Here is an 18,488-nt window from a genome sequence, read left to right on the forward strand (position 1 = left end):
GATTATTTTTCAAATTTGATCGAAAATAAGAGTCATACTTGACTCATATTTCCATAACGCCATCTTTGCCAAAGCCCGCCACGAGCCTATCTTGAACTATGCAGGGAATTAACTGAGTCAAATTTGTGCTTAGAAACTGAAAGACTTCTAGCCTTTGACTTGTACACTGTCAAATCAAAACTAACCCGGGTCTGATTTTCACGAACACAGTGCCCTAACTTTTTAAAACCTGCATCCAAAAGAAAACCTCTCTTCAACGAAACGGTCATACCTTTTCCCTCCTATAACCAAGTTGCCTCCGCTCCAAACAAGTTGACTTCAACTCCGTAACAGACGAGGGACGTCCGGTTTCACCGGTCACTGTAGAACCTTCCATAATATAAAGATTACCGGTTCTTTTTCCTTTTAACAAAACGAGAGCTCCATGAGATACTTTAATGCTGCTCAACTCGATGTTAATTCTGCATCCTTTCAAGTCTAAAATACTCAATGAGATGAGATTCTTTCGTGAATCAGGTACATACCTGACATCTGAGAGTGTCCTAATCGTCCCATCGTGCATCTTAATTTTAACAGTACCAATACCAATTACCTTACTAGATAAATCATTTCCCATGTGCACAACTCCACCTTCAACCGAACTGTATGTGGAGAACTATTCTCTATTGGGACATATGTGGAAAGAACATCCTGAATCTAGGATCTACTCGGACATGAGCTTGGAGTTATCGCTTGTTGACACTAACAAGAAATCATCACCATTTTCATTGGCCAAATTAGCATCAGCTACATCTTCCTCGTTACTCTCAACAGCTCTTTTATTTCGCAGTTTATAACAATCTGCTTTGACGTGACCTAACTTTTTACAATAGTGACACCTTTTGTCTCGTTTATTTGATGCTACCAAAACAGAAGCTTGCCTATATGTCTTACTATCCAAATGAAGCTCATTGTCGAGTTTGTCTCTACTTAACAAATGACCCTTCGAGTTTGTCTCTACTCAACAAATGACCCTTCATATCTTCGAATGAGAGTTTGTCTCTGCCATAATCGGGGTCTCCCTGAAAGACTTGTATGAAGAAGGTAAAGAGCATAATAATAGCATAACTTGATCTTCATCATTAATATGAACCTCAACATTCTTTAAATCATTTAAAAGAGTAATGAATTGACTGATGTGATCTCTAAGAAACGCACCTTCGTTCATGCGAAACGTAAATAGACGTCGTTTCAACACTAAACGGTTAGCCAGAGACTTAGTCGCATAAAGAGTTTCTAACCTTTTCCACAAGTGATAAATCGTAATTTATACATATTTTATCCCATGCTTAGCACATTTATGGATGGTTTCTCCTTAGATTTGGTGAATTCAATACTTCTAATCCTTTAATTTCATGTTTTATATTTAGGTGAGCATAGAAGAGTAAAAAGAGTGAGAAATGGGCCGAAAATAGAGAAAATAGACCCATATGGGAAATTAACACGGCCTGGACTTCCTCACACGGGTGTGTCACACAGTCGTGTCCATTTGGCAAAACCGAAGCACGACTTACACAGGTAAACTACACGCCCTTGTCTATTCAACAACCTTGACCACGGGCTAGAGTAATTGCACATGAGCGTGTCATATGAGTGTGTCCCTTCCGAGCCCAAGTATAGCCCTATTCGGAAAAGGCCACTTTTGATGGCTCTTAGGCATTCTAAAGCCTATTTAAACACCGGAAGAGGCACTTAGAATAGGGGCGCAGAGTAGGAAGCAAGGAATTACTCAAGGGAAGCCGATGGGTCCATCTCAGAAGCCGGATTCATTGTCAAGACTGAAGATCTCCCTTCAATTTCCATTAAGAGGTTTAGACAGATCTTGTTACTATTATCTGAATTGTATGATAAATATTTGACTTGTTCTTAATTATGTGTTCTTCATTCTTGTTTTAATATTCCAGGATATTGATTCAAGTTAATGTTCTTATTCAGAGGAGGAAAAAACCCTGTCTAAGAGTAAATTTGTCGTAATTAAGCAGAGTTGATTGCACGCCTAGAGATAGGGTGATAAGATTTTGCCAGATTAGGGTGAAACCTAATAAGGGGATCCATAGATCGAGTTAATGCAACACTAGGGCGTTAATTAGAAAGAGATTTTAATTAAATCAACCTAGGGTTAGACGTTATTAGTCTCGAGAGAGATGATAATATAACTTAAGGATTTCTACGGATCAAGTCAAATGAATAAATCGTTTGATTCAGATTCAAATAACAAGTGAAGTCTGGATGGATTTTTCCTTGGGTATTGTCTTAATCAATCGAATTTTCCCAAAAGCTTTTCCTCAATTTCTCTCTGTGCATTCTTAGTTTGGTTAATTAGTTTAGATAAACAAATCCCTTAATTTTAGGCAGATAATAAAAAGAAAGTAATTACTAGTACTCTTGGTTCCTTTAGGTTCGACAATCCGGTCTTGCTAAAGCTATACTACTGTTCGATAAGTACACTTGCCTTCATCGTGATAATAGTTAGTTTCAAGAACAATTAATTATAAATTTTTAAAACCTGTCATGAATATCACGTACTAACAAGGTAGATGAGGTTTTCTCCATCAATACCTCCTGCAATACCGTATTCGCGAGGCATAACTAGATTGTAGACAAAGTTTTTTCATCAAGCTCTTCCCATTCTATTTTATTTAGATTCTCAGACTTTTTCCCAGTAAAAACTTTCTTCAAACCGGATTGAACTAGAATTGTCATCATCTGAACTTGCCACGGATTGAAATTTGTCTCAACATCGAACTTCTCAATTTCAAACTTTGTTGTTGCCGTCTCTGAATGAGCTGATCTATGAAAATTGAACTAGTTCTGATACCACTTGATAGGATCGACCCTATTAAGCAACGAACAAGAAAAAATAGCGGAATAAATTAAGAAATTGAACACACAAATTTAACGTGGAAAAACCCTTCCAAAGAGGATAAAAAAACCACGGGCAAAGATAATTTTACTACAATGGCAAAAGAACGAAGAGTACAAAAGATGGAGATAAAGACTAAACCCCGAAAACCCGAAAATAAAGAACCCTCAAAACGTAAACACAAAATTTTCTAAATGTGTTATAAGTTCTAATCTCTAATGGTTGTATTTTTCTAAGGTTGTAAAAGAGCCTATTTATAGGCTAAATTCATAAGTCAAATAATAATAATTAAATTACTATATTAACCTTAAAATAAACAACTAAAATTCCATATTTAATACCCATGAACTGTCCACTATGGTATAAAAGGGTGTAATTACCAAATAAATCCCTTAGTTCATGCTTTTATATCCATTTAATACAAATAAAGCTATAGTGATTAAGTTTTTATATCTTTTACAATTTAGTCCTTTTCAATTAATTAACTATTTAAACATTAAAATTTTTAACCAAATTTTAATATGACCATAGTAACACTTTGTAAATATTTAATAAAATATTTTTGGGCTCATTTTATAGAAATGAGGTCCTGAAACCTCATTTTTTAAAACCACTTGACTTTAATGACTTACCACTTGAACATAATTATTCATTCAAATAACATAAATTATCAAATCAAAATTTATTATAATACTATATTGGACTCTTAAATATTAAATAGTAATATTTACGGACTCACTCGTCGAATTTGTGGCCCCGAAACCACTGTTTCCTATACCACTGAAAAATAGGTTGTTACAAAGGTTACCAATCCATGCTAAATCTTTAAAACGACATCAGGTTACCAGTCTAGGCTAAACATGTGTCACATGTATCGTCGATTTCGTAACGAATGTTGAATCTCGGTAATCATTGACAATCAATCCATATAGGTGTGCACAAATCCTTTACTAAGTTCACTTGGCCATTTTCAACACATATATACTTTTTTTTTAAATTTAGTCCAAATCTCACCTTTTTTACCAAATTGCAAACAATCCAAATTTCAACCAAACATACACATATTCACAATTTAAACAATCATACAATCTGACCTTACCTGAAAAATCAGTAATTAAGTTGGAACTTCAAGGGCTATTAAACAATTTTGTCTTTTTCTAGATTTTTTCCGATTTGATCCAATTCTCGATTTATACAATAATTCGATTCGATTTATCAATACCTAACATTTTTAACATCTCATAATGTGCATAAACCAGTTCAATTTTATTTTTTGAAAATCACTAAAATTTTGCATTTTATTCAATGTAGTCCTTAAAATCGAAATAACAATATCTTTCATTTTTGAGCTTCAATTTCGAAAAAGGTCTCAATCACATCCTTTTAAGTCCCTCTACTATCTATAATTACAGAAATTTCATGTCAAATATTTAATTTTTACACATTGGTAATTTAGACAAAATTAATAATTTACACTTTACAATCTAGTCCTTTTTCATATCTAAACTTAAAATCTAGAAATTTAACACCAATTTATTTAAGAACTCATCAATGAAAATTTTTGAAACTTTAATAGTTTTAAAAATTGGTACATGAGTTAGCTAAATCAAGCTCTCATGACTTCAAAAATATAAAATTTACAAGAAAATGTCTAAATTGAACATAACAAGGGCCCAAAGGTTGAAGCTTTTTAACAATGGCTTCCTAGGTTTTCTTTAATTGTTTTTGGTGGAAGAAATAAAGATGGCAGCACTTAAATTAACTTAAATTATCTTATATAGTTAGATTTGTTCTTAATTAATCTAAATTAACTTAGTTAATTATTAATTAATTAAACTATAATCACAGTTAGTTAAATTTATTGGAAATATACATAATTCTCCACTATATAATAAAATATAATGGTTTAATTAACATTTTAAACCCTAGAAATATAAAATTCTATAGTAATTGGACTTCTACAATTTAGTCCTTATACATTAATGAACTATCATATCAGTAAAATTACAGGACCAAACTTTAATAAACTTCTATATTAGTCACATAAATATTAATATTTAATATTTACGGGCTCAAACTATGAAAATGGGGTTTCGAAATAACCGTTTCCAACACCACTGAAAATCAGATTGTTACGTAAGTGAATTAAACTAGATTTCAATTTGAAAGGTACCTCAAGTTTAGGATACTGAATGCAGAGTGGTTGTTCAGTTACAACCAATTCTCTCAAAGTTCTATTATTAGCTATGTCTTCCTCTATTTCAGCGGTTTTGATTTCGGTCAATGAAAAAAGCAACTCACTATTAACATTTTATTCAATTACAGAAAACAACATATTCTAATTGATGTTGGTTTCCCTTCTCAGTTTTCTTGCAGTTTTCTCAATCTCCAGATTGTACACTAGTTCACCTGTAAGAGAAGATCACGACATAAGAAAAATAATGGAAGCTAAACTAAAATAAAATAAAATAAAAACTAAAAAAAAGAAGTAAATAAGAAGATATTAAATTATTGACATTGTTCCCGACAACAATACCAAAAAATTGTTAGGTTGTTGAGACCTAAAAAATAAAAACCTACTTGAAAAATATGAATTAGTAGGTAGCAGCAAGTAGGGTTGCATCCACCAAGACCAGTGATAATTTTATTTCTTTAATAAAAATAAAAATAAAAGGTGGTTTATAGCAAAAATAAAAATAAATAAAATGATATTATAAAATAAAATGAAAGAAAAGAAAACCAATGGAAATAAACTCTAGTCAAAGGTAAATTCTACATTTGATTCGTGAATTTAATCATCGACGCAAAGATGACTTCAATGCCTTTAATAAATTAATTCTCGTTGTTGATTCAGTCCAGCAACCGATATCTCTTTACTTCTTCAATAATCAAGAGGTAGCTCGTTTGAAGTTACTTCCCTGACCAATAAATAACCCCTGTAACTCAGCACCCAAGATTTAACTTACCAGCAGTATTAAGAACGAGAGAGACCTAATTCTAACCAGTAAACTCACCTCAGCTGGGTTCATCTAAGCTAGAGGACAAAATACAACATAAATGAGTTATGCAGTTTGTCACTAGTATTAAAATGAATTAAACAATTATGGATTTAACTACTCTAGTTGACAAAGCAACCATTCTAAACTCTCAAATACTGTCCAAACATTCAGTGAACCTGAGTAGTTGTAATTAAAATAGAAGATGCATTAATACCAAAAAAACAAAGAAGAATTAAAGCGCAAATTAAGTCTCACAAATTAAATCAAACTTCCAGGCCGTTTCTAGATGTTTTCCTGACATTTTTGGGCTTCATCTATGAAATAACTTTATATATGTCTTTCGTTTGCCTTTGAATCGGTATATTATAGACCTAAAACGAAGGTTTGTAGCTCAAACCGCAAAAAGTTACCAAAAATAAACTTTAAAGTCATTTTTCTCCAATTATTTTCTAAATCAATAATAAATAAAATATAAGAATAAATAATATAATATAATTCAAGAGAGAAAAGATGGCAAAATGCTAAATGTTGGAGTCTAAAATATGTAGCCTATCACCAACGTTATAACTTTTCTGCACTTATAATATATGTAAATTGCATCCTGAGTGGAAACTACTAAGCTTTTGGGTGCCTTCAATAGAAAATTCACTTGGAATGTTTTGCCATCCGTTTAAGATGGGTTTATGCAACTGGGGATGCTCCAATATTAAGGGTGAGTTTGGACGGGCAGTGCGTTGAGTTACGGTTAGTGTAAAAAAAGCGGTGGCGGTGAGATTAGATACTGTAACGATACTGTAACGTGAGATAAAAAGTAAGTTAAACGCACCGCACCGCACCGCACCGCACCGCAGTCAATCGCCCATCCAAATGAAGCCTAAACCAAGCTAAATTCAAGGTATGTATTTTGCTTTTCGGAGAATATAACATGAAGAGTATTTTGCTTTTATGCTATCAGTTGGGAACTTAAAAATGTATGAGATGACACTTCGATTGGCAACTGATGTTCCTCCTGATTTTGATTATCTTATGAATGGGTTTAAGCGATATCTAGGCTGCCTACAAATCTGTTGATAACCAATTGTTTAGTGCTGCACACTTGTCATTTCAGGGATTTTGAAACTATTTTTTTAAATAATGAATAATAGTTGCATTATTCATAATTTAAATCCGACTTAAATACACCCAATGAATTTCCAGCCGACCATGGTTGACTGAATAGGCAGGCAAGGTCTGCTAACACTGCGAATAATATCAACCTCAGATATCATAATACCAGTTTTCCCTTCCTTCACAACGCAAGGAGAGCAACTCTTTTGAGTCCTTTCCATCAATGGAGAAAAATCCAACTGACAGATGGCACACACCAGGCTGGTGCCGGCTGAGATCGGAAAAGTGAATTTTTGGAAGCTATTGATCCCAACAGAATGCTTATCTGAAAACTATCTCCTTTTCCAATCAATCTTTGCCACATTGAGATCAAAAGGCCCCCCCACTCTAGACTTATCTCCTGGACACGTGTAAGTAACATCATACTTTTGCAAGTTATTATCAGCAGTAATTGGCGGTACTAGGAGTTAAAATTCCATTAAGAATGAACCACCACTCTCAATGTAAGCCTAAACCTTGTTCTTATAAATCTTATCCATAGCTTTGAGTTCATTTTCTTATAACTCATGTTCCTCCTTGGGATTTCCATGTTTCACCCATTTCTTTCTTCATTAGCAACTAAACATGGCCAGTTCGCGTCTCCCGAGGTTGTTTATGGAGGTTGCTCCACCACAGTTTGTTACTGTCATGAGGCACAGAACGAGAAAGATGTTGGATACCATCAATGAAGAGGATAGAGATGGTAGCAACGATGATAATTCTCTTTCTCCGACGTCGAAGAGCTCACCAACTGCAATCCCTGTGAGTGCCACCATGGTAGGTGCTGCTGCTGCTGCTTCATCTTCTTCGGCCACTACTGTGATGCCAAGCTCCAAGTATTTTGTCAAAGGAGCGTCGAGTTTTTCAATTTTCAAAGACTAGAAATGACTTCAAAGATGTATATTCTAACAGAGTCCGGAGGGATTGGCCGGATGACCAACACTTTTCAGAGACTTCTTCTACGTCTGTATCTGTACTATAGCCCAATTGCATGATGGGTTGAGTAAGATTGTTGCACTTGATGTTGTAAACAACTTTCATGAATAAAAAACATAAGTTGATAGATTATCCTTGATACTTCACATTAAAAGCTTAACAGCTTGAACCAATGAGTCGCAGACAATTCAATAAAAATTTTCAATATCGACAAATGGAACCACACCACCAATGCTTCTGCAGGAATTGAATCATAATCATTGAGGTCATGTGCTGATGGAGTTGTCTGAACGATTTCAAGGAAGGTAGCTAGCAAGCCACCATTATGCAGGTTCCATAGCAATTGGGGAATCTTCCAAGCACCTATTGAAGGGCTCAAACAACACACTTCTCTTTTAGATTCTTATCTTTCTAATTAGATTTTAGATTTAGATTTTTTTTTAATTTAATATTCTTACTTTCTAGATTGTGGATTTTACATTTTTTAACTTTTTAGATTTCAAATCTTAGATTTTAAGATAAACTTAAAGATTTAAGTTTCTTTATCTGACTTTTATACTTTTTTGGGTACAAAATCGAAAACATTTATGGCCAAGAAAAACTAATAAAAACTTTGGAAGCATTCATAAACGAGTTGAAGTTTCCATCCTATTTTTAATTAGTGTCCAACAATGATGTTGGTCCATCCATTTCTTGTTAGAACCCAACAACCTACCAAAAAAACCAATAGTGTGATATTTAAGCAAAAGAAGAATAACACAAAGATTTAGGATTCTAGCTTAAAGTTTGCTAGCAAATTTGAAGCTACGGATAAATAGCAAACCACTAGAGTTTTGAACAATGTCAACTCCTCCAATAATGTATATTTTGGGTATTATCATTTTAAGCTAGTTATTTGGAGTCATTTTTAGTATTTTTTAGATAAGAAATCCTAATTATTGAACGTCATAGGACTGTCTTTGGACCGATATTATAGGGGTGTTATAACTTTCCCTACATATAATCATACTCCTGAACTTAAATTTTAGTATAGGACAAAGTCTTAGTTTTTAGAATTAGTCCGTAAAATTTTAGATAATAAGTGACTAACCAACCTAACTCAAATTGATTAGTGATGACTCTACTTTTATTTTCAAGTTTTCTTGTGTCTAGATTTGTTAGGTCCCTATAGGCCTAGAGAAGTTATGATAATATTTATAAATCAACCAATAAAATCAAGTTTGGTGTATATAGTAGTTCATCCCATTAATTAACAAGTATATCTTGGATTTTAATTAAATGACTTATGTTTTTTTTTTTAAATATTAATATATTAATATTATTTTATAGTTCATCAATTTAAAAGTAAGAAATTAGTAGATGGAAATGACAAAAAATAGAAGAAAAAAAATGATAGTGAAAAAAGAGAGGAAGAGAAGCAAAGAAAAGGTAATTATTGACAAAAGAGATAAGTTTTCATATTAATTTTGTTTGTGTTTCAAAGAATTAAGTTAGATATATTGTAGTTGGAATGTATGATATGATAATTTAATCAATTATTTTTAGAATATATGATATATAAAAACATTAAATTTTTATAAGAAAAAAGAGATATATAATTTGTATCATGTCAAATGTTAAGGTAAAGAAATGAATATGTTACTAACATTTGAATTTATATGACTAAATTGAACAACAATAATATTAATCAAAATTTTAATGATTATATACATCCAATTGAAAATTAATACAAAAAAATCATGGAAAAATAAATATTTCACTAAAACAGTTTTTGGATAGTACCAGTTGCTTAACTTTAAAAATTAACCAAAAATTTTATAAATTGAGTTAGAGGTTGAACCAAATATGAAACTAAAGTCTATGAGTATAGTCTTGTATAGAAGAAACAATGTAAGCAAAGTAATTGTAGATCATGAGATAAATAAATTTAAGTGAGACAACGTCAGGTTAATTTCGAATTCTCTTATTCTAACTTTGAAAAATCATTAAAAATTGTAAACCAATATTTAGGAGATAAATTTATATTTCTAAAATCTTAATGAGTTTATTTTCACAATAAATAAACAACAAGTGGCTTATGTGAAAATTATGGAATTTTTATGGTACAAATTTCATTGAGTTTAGTTTCAAAAACAACGATTTTAATTTTGAATTTTTTGGGCAAAGATATGAATAATTTAGTGACTAATACTCAAAGTAGACTGCTTTGTTAAGAGTATCAGTATAATTAGTGAAAGAATAATTAATATTACATATAGGCATGCTATACTACAAACCAAATATTCTTATATATATATGTATATGTACATATAGGATGTGAAAAGAAGATTAGGAGGAGGAAAATAATAGAAGAGTTGTAATGCTAACAAGTTAATATAAGTGATGAAATTGCTAATATGTAAGAGAAGTTTAAAATGAAATTGTCAGAACATTAAGTTAGTAATTGTTATAAGATGAATTAAAAAAGTATTTTTCAATAAATTGAAGTATTATATGGATTTAAATGGATTGATACATGCATTGGATTATGTGGTATTGATCTTAACACAAATATAAATTTTAAATGGATTGATACATGCATTGGATTATGTGGTATTGATCTTAACACAAATATAAATTTTAAATGGATTGATACATGCATTGGATTATGTGGTATTGATCTTAACACAAATATAAATTTAGCATAAGAAGATTCAAGGTTGTGACACTGGTCACAAGATGTCGCAACATTGACCCTATTTTACTCTACCTTGTTCTTTTTTATTCGAAAGATTCTTGAACAAATCTTAGTTGCCTTAAATTGACTTTAAAACAAAATTAAAGGAGTGAAAAACTTAAATAATAAATTTGATTTTTGAATAAAGTATTTGACCTGAAATATAGCATTCCTTCCTCGAGTTTAAGTACTAATTCTATTCAAATTATTTGGATTAAATTTAATATCGTTATTTACATCTTTGTTTTACTTTATAAACAAAAATTTTATTTTTAATTATCAAAATCTTACAAATATTTGTTCACCAAAATTTGTATTCAATAGAATGTAATTGTTGACAAGTTTGTAAACCTCTAAACATATGCTCACAATTATTTAAAAATAACAATTAAATAATATGATGCATGTGTAATATATATATATACACACAAAATTTTTAAAAATGTAATTCAAATGTAAAAAATATTTTCTTGAAATTAAGCATGAAATTATTATTGAATTTTTTAAATGGTTAGTTTAATTAAAGAAGGTAAAGCTATGGATTTTTTTTTTTGAAGTGATTCCTTAATATGTGAAGGAGGAATTAATGTGTAAATGGTTACATTCTAAAATTAATTTCAGAAAATGTTATTGTTGGACCAAAGCTGTCCAATGCTAACGTTTCGATTTCTTGTTTTTCCTATAGGTAAATGAATTTTAGATTTTTATTTTATTTTATCTCAAACTTTGATGATCGAATATGGTTGTTTGCGAAAGACATGAGTCCACATGCCTTATCAAGTCTTGTCAATCTGATTGTATTTTTGGATAAGTTTAAAGGGTTGTCTCATTTGTCCTATAAATAGGCAGATGTATCTTTAAAAATGCTTGTGCTTATTTTGTTAAGTTACTTACTGTCGAATTTTCTTGTATTCTTGCACTCAGTACATAGACATTATTTGTGAGTGTTAAAATTGTTTGTAAGTGAGTTATTTGAGTGAGTGGTTGTAAGAAGTTAAGGTTGTTTATTGGGGTTGCAATTGCATCTTGTGCAACGGTAGATTGGGTTTTAGTCAATAGATGATTGGATCAATTGTTGAATAAATCATTCATTGAGTGAGTCTCCATAGAGTACAACTATTTCTAGTTACATCAAAAACTTGCAATTTAGGCACTACCATTAAAAGTTATTTTCTAAAATAAAGAAAATTAAAAAGATAAAATAAGTGACCAAAATAAAAACTTACTAAAAGTTGGGTGCATAAAATTATGAGTGTAGAATAACACTGAATTAACGATAGGTGAGCAAAATCAAAATGGTTTTTAACAGCAATGCATAAAAGCGAAACTTTTCCTGATGCCCAAAATAAAAACTTATGAATGTTAGATGACGAAATGTGGAGTTTACCTATTATTTTATTTTTGTGAATCCTAGCATCTGGAAGGTGAAGGTGCCATTGGTAGTGTACACTACGGTGGAGATGCATGAATCAAATAGAGTTATGCAATAGTTTGAGTTTAGGCAAACAATTCTACCGGCACCCCAAGACATCAAAGATTTACACCATATCGACTTGCAAGGGAAAACCGATGAAAATTAGCCTACATTCCACGTGGAATATATCAACATTCGGAACCATAGGTACGAATTTTTACCTAATCGCGAACCCATTATCACTCAGGAGTTAGCCTGTGATTTGGAGTACATGCCATGGTTTAGACACCATGGCAAACCATATCTACTAGCGAAAGAGGCGAAGGGTAGGCAACGTCATACGAGGAGGCCACGACGGGAGCCTAGGCATCCAAGGTCAAAAGTGGTTACCAAGACAAGTCCATTATCTACACCAACACAAGAACAGACACTGATGGCCACACCACCCTCTAGTCAGTATGGCTCGACTTATTATAGGGCTTTTATTAACCTTGTCATTTTTACACAAGCACCAAATCTTGCACCATATTTTTCTATTTATACATCGACTCTAGGTATTATTTTTGGACCACCACCTCCGTCTCCAACATATTACATGTTGATGCCATTGATGTTTCAAATGACGATGATTCATTCGACAACATATATGTAACAACCCTAACCTGTATCCGTCGCTGAAATAGGGTTTCGGAGCATTACAGAGTAATCGTAATCGTAATCTAATCATTCGTTTCAAACATTTCAAAAATCATAAAATGTTTCATCATTAACATGTATAGAGTCTCTTATTAAGCCTTTGAAGGTTTGAAAACACTTTAGAAATGATTTGAAACTAAATCGGGAACATTTGAAAATTTTAGGAAAAAGTTAAAAAAATTTTAACTGTAAGGTTCACACAACCGTGTGGTCAGACAATGTAACTCACACAGCCAAGTCACTCGACCGTATGTTTAGCCGTGTGAGCATTCGAAGTAGGGACACACGGCCAAGCCACACGTCCGTGCGCCAAGCCGTGTACCCTTCAAAATGGCCTCACACGCCCATGTGTTAGCCGGGTGCCTGGCCGTGTGGACCTAAAATGTGCCTTAAACAACAAATTTACCATTTCCTACAAGCTTGGACATTAAACAACTCAAAAACCATTCGTTTAACCTGTCAAAAACACGATCAAACACATTCAAAACATGCTAAAATAATCATCCTAGGTGCCTAACCAATGCACCCTCATTGGTACCACATTTATATGATCAAAATATCAACCAAATTAAAATTATAAACATGTCAAAATTCATCAATTTGCCCTAACTCAAAACTACCTAAAACATTAACTTCAATTCACATGCACATATCTAGATTTGGTTCAATTTATCATACCACTCTATGGCTTCAAACACAAACACATGTTTACATATATATACCAAACCAACATTACATTTATAATCCCTCCACAAAATAACTATCATTAGACGTCCTAGGTTCATGTCGACATAAAAGATAAACATCACCACATTTGAGTTCGGGATCACTGTTGGATGTTGAATCGACGATCAAAAGTGAAGTACCTAATCTGGGCACGGAAAAAAACCGTACGCTGAGTAAAACTTAGTGGTATTTCTATAATTCGAATATTTAACGACAGGATAATATAATATGCACAATTGAATTTTAAGCACATATTAATGTCGAGTATCATGACTATCATATGCTATCGTATTTCATTTGTTAAACAATGTCCCAATTCACACAATTGCTATATAAATAGCTATTCACATATCAAACTAAATTTATTTGTACAATGGGATGAGCCATTCAATACTCAACTCATGAATACATCATTTCATGCCATACTTAATTCTCATCACTTGCTATATAATAAATTTTCACAATTTGATCCGTATATCATTTAAACAATAACATTATCCATTCCATATTCAATTCATGAGTACCTAACTCATGTATCTCATTTTCATGTTTCAAATCACTATCCCATTTTTAACTCACATACAATATCATCCAATATCAATCATAGTATCGTTTTATTTAATTACCCCTATTAACACGACTCAGACTCGGACGGATACACGGATCCAACCAACACACCAGTTTGGCACCCAGTGCCTCATCGGATAAATTTGAAGTAATAATTGCGCCCAGCGCTATATAAATTTGACACCTAGTGTCTCATCGGTTATACCGAAGTAAATTGACACCCAGTGCCTCATCGACTCGAAGTTGAAGAAATTCCTGAACTCTTCCTATCCTATGGCATACCATCTATATCCGATTCAGACCGATATAGTTAATAGGATTTAATTTCACATTTCAGATATCACCAATATCTAATACTAATTTTTCATATAATCACATATATACACATGAATTAAATTCAATCTATAATAATCGATATCCAACTTTCACGTTAACCTATATATTAATTGCAATTCAATAATCATTACATTCAATATGTATCTACCAAGACAATCCATTTCAATCAATTATCAAAATGTCAATTATTCACCTCAACACTTACCATATGCATTAAATTAAATTATAACAATTAAAAGCTAAGTTCAGATTATAGAAATACAAACCGTGAATTCTGAACTATTCGACATCGATTTTATCTTTCCCCTTTTTAGTCGAGGATTTCGGTACGACGTTAGCTACGGAATTAAAACAATTAAAATTTATTAATACAATAAAATTTCAATTTCATATTGAATATTGAATATTGAATATTTAAATTTTTACTTAATATTTATCTAAATTCCAATTTAATCCCTTAACTGAGACTAATTTTTATTCTTCATATTTAAGATCTATATTTTCATACAAATTCCACTTTAGACTAAATTTAACTCCCTATTTTTAATTAAACCCCTAAATTTCAAAGTTTTCACAATTTAGTCCTTAATACTCAAATTTTACAATTTATTCTACAATTTAATCCTTTTTCATTTCTAGCTTAAAAATCTATCAATTTAATCCCTAATATTAAAACACTTAAAAACTTAATAATTGCTAAAATTTCAACATGGGTCAGGTAACCCTAGATACTGAAATTCCAAAAACATAAAATTTACAAGAAAATAGACTAAATTGACTAATCAATTAAACTTTAAACCTTAAAAGTCCCTAAGGCCATGTGTGACTTTCTTTTCTTCTTTCTTTCTTTTTCTTTCTTTCTTTTCTTTCTAATTTGTATGGCTTTATCTTTCTTTATTTCTTTTTTTTTGTTATACTAACTTTTATTATTATACTTTAATTTATTATTATTATAATATATATACATTTACTTAATTATTAAGATAACATATTTTAACATATTTTTATAACATAGGTATAATTAACACATTGGCCCTTTAATTTATTTTTTAACCTATAATTCAACTTTCACCCTATACGCAATTTAGTCCTTATACCTAATTAACACACAATTTAGTCCAATTTACGAGAACGGAGTTCCAGGAATGCACTTTTCGACACCCCAGACTATCGGGTCGTTACAGTATAGGCCGTCTATGTTTGAGGCATCAACTAAAAGTCTGATTATTCTACCATCGATGTATGAGACATAATATGGTTATACGCCTATGCTGATGGTGTCACAAACACCTCCGGGATCATTGTTCTACCAAGGTGGACCAACTTTGCAATCATCTGTTCCTAGAATAAAGGATACATGATGGAAACCGAGAAGCACTCTTTAATCAACCACGGATGAAGGCGAAGAAAATGAGAGACCAAGACCACAATGTGTAACCGAGGGTAAAGGTGATCATGAAGATAAGGAGGTCAGCATATAGCTTAAACAAAAAAGAAATCCAACTCACAACCGATGACCACCCTATTGTGACATACATTCTGCTTAACAATATGAATGATTTATATATTTTTTATTCCTCTCATGTATATCTTAATTGTTTAGCTAAGTTATAGGTGATAAGATTGTACTGATATTTGATATGAAATGTTTTTAAATAAATGTTATTTTTTAATCAAAATTGGTTTTTGTTGTCATTTTATATTGTTAAACTAAGTTTAATTTGTTTTGCACGAGAAAAATGGAACAAAGTTGTATATTGTATTGTTCTTTATAGTATAATAAAAACTTATATTTACAAATTACAAAAAAATTGAGTATGAATGAAAAAATTAACAAATAGACTTCAATTAAAAAATTAATAAATCGGTTAATGAGGTGTTGTCCTTATAGTATCCCGTCTGTGTGGACATGACAGTATTCTATGCCTTAGGTTTCTACAAAATCCAAATAACGTCAGTTGGTTTGTCTTCTTCTAAATATTCATGTTGTCACATATCCAAGTAGATTTCAAGCAATCTTTTGGTTTAAGATGGAATGAACTATTGGGTAACAACTTGAATGGAGCGCTCGGTATCGGCAACCACATACACTTATCTAGGACCGATGGAAATTCATATATCCATATGTTATACATGTGTTGTAGTTTGTGCACTACGTCCACAAAGATCATGTGATCTAAATGCACAAAAGAACATGCTGTAATTGCATAAGCGCATAGAAAATGAAGTGCATCAAATCTCCTACAGTCCCAGGTTTGGTTTGTCAGGTATACGCGGTACGCTCCCCTGACAATACCTTGGTTGGGTCTGTCAAACTCTGAAACTCAAAACAATAGGTCTTCGGGCAAGTGACACACTGAATCCATACAGTTGGCTCGTGTTGTAGCCTTTCGAATTTCTTTTATAATGTCTTCACACTAAAGTGATCGCCCTTTATCTATTCAACATATTTTTCTCGCTTGCTTTGGAAATAGTATTGCCAAGCAGAAATATGTTTCTTTCACAGTCGAGGTTATCAACAAATGACGTGTCCCTTTCAATAAGAAATTGATGCATTCCGCCAGGTTTGTCGTCATGTGCCCATGTCGTAAACCCTAGTCATACGATTTTGTCCACTGGTCGAAGGGTATGTTGGAGAGGTAGCCTACACTTTCCTCGTTAATGGCCTGCAAGTTTTTCAACATTTTGTGGTAATAGTGTTTGACGAGCTCGTACCCTGTCGAGAAAAGTGAATATTGTATCTATTAATCCCAACATCTGCTGGCCGGTTAAATATCAATAAATTAAAATAGTGGCTAATACATACCTATTTTAATCACTTGTGTACATTGAGCTTCAGATTCATGCTGTCCGTAATAGTTCACCGCAACATGTCTTAAACAATACCTATAATGTGTGTGGTCTCAAAGGCTTCCCTACTATTCAATTACAACTAGTATTTCAGGTCCCCTGTCGAAGATGACACATATATCAGGTTAGGGGCAAACATGCCTCCTCAACCTAGACAGAAATAAATTCCAATCATCTACCTTCTCCGATGGCATTATTGCAAAGGTAATTGACAGGATTTTTCGATTGTTATATTATGCCACTACCAACAACAACCGATATGTATATCTCCCGTACATAAGGTGCCATCGATTTGTACTAGTGACTTACAATACCAGAATGCTTGTCGATATTGCTTGAAAGTCTAAAAGAAATGATGAAACACTTGACATCCATGGACCAATCGATCTTTGTAGTACGCAGGCATCATTTCTCAATCGATTACGCACCCTGAAAAGTACTTCTCCAGTACATGACACCACTGCCACAAATCCTTGTACGACGCATCCCACCCATTATATATCATTTCCAATGTCTTCTGCTTTCGATCCAAACCTTGCAGTATGACGACGTGTAATCATACTGGCTACAGATATTTACAATTAAAACTGCCACAACAATTCTGGGACTTGCTTTCACCATAGGTAGTATTATGTTCGCGATCATCTTCGAATCCAATTTCGGATAATCTTGTGAAATACTTGCAACAACACGAGTACGTTAAAATTAAGAATTCAATACCCCAACTATAAGAAAGTCTTGACTCAATACCCGCGATAACACACATATGTGGAATAGTATATTTCTTTATGGTCTACAACCTCGTCTTTTTCTTAATAGAAGCTATGATTTTTCATGCACATCTGTTGTCTCACATTGCTTATTTCGCATTGAATTTGTCAAATCAAGATTTAACAAAATAGAATTTTACCTCGTTCTTTATGTTGTATCGCTTCACTACAGCGATAAAACCATCTTATGAGGAAAACTCCTTCCCTACTTCTAAATCACCCGAATCCAATGAAGAACTCACATATCCCTGTCTTCTGTGTGGAAGTTTTGCAAACTCCAACCCATATTTTACTGAGAGGTCCATATTATGCATGTGGATCGAATGTGAGTAAGCCTTGAACTAGGGATCTTCTTCGACATCTTCGCCCAAACATTCACCGTCTGAACCTCCATCTTCTAGTTCAATTGGAACAGACTCTAGTTCAGAAA

The 18,488-nt window shown here is 32.4% G+C and overlaps 1 long non-coding RNA gene across 1 annotated transcript; it reads left to right on the plus strand.

The window, feature by feature from the left end:
- The first annotated feature begins 6,906 nt into the window (after nucleotides 1–6,906).
- On the plus strand, nucleotides 6,907–8,115 carry LOC107961783 (uncharacterized). Its single transcript, XR_001701410.2, has one exon. It is a non-coding gene; the product is annotated as an uncharacterized lncRNA (long non-coding RNA).
- The last annotated feature ends 10,373 nt before the right edge of the window (nucleotides 8,116–18,488 follow it).

Source organism: Gossypium hirsutum, chromosome A06, assembly GCF_007990345.1.
Source record: "Gossypium hirsutum isolate 1008001.06 chromosome A06, Gossypium_hirsutum_v2.1, whole genome shotgun sequence".
Classification (NCBI taxonomy): Eukaryota; Viridiplantae; Streptophyta; class Magnoliopsida; order Malvales; family Malvaceae; genus Gossypium; species Gossypium hirsutum.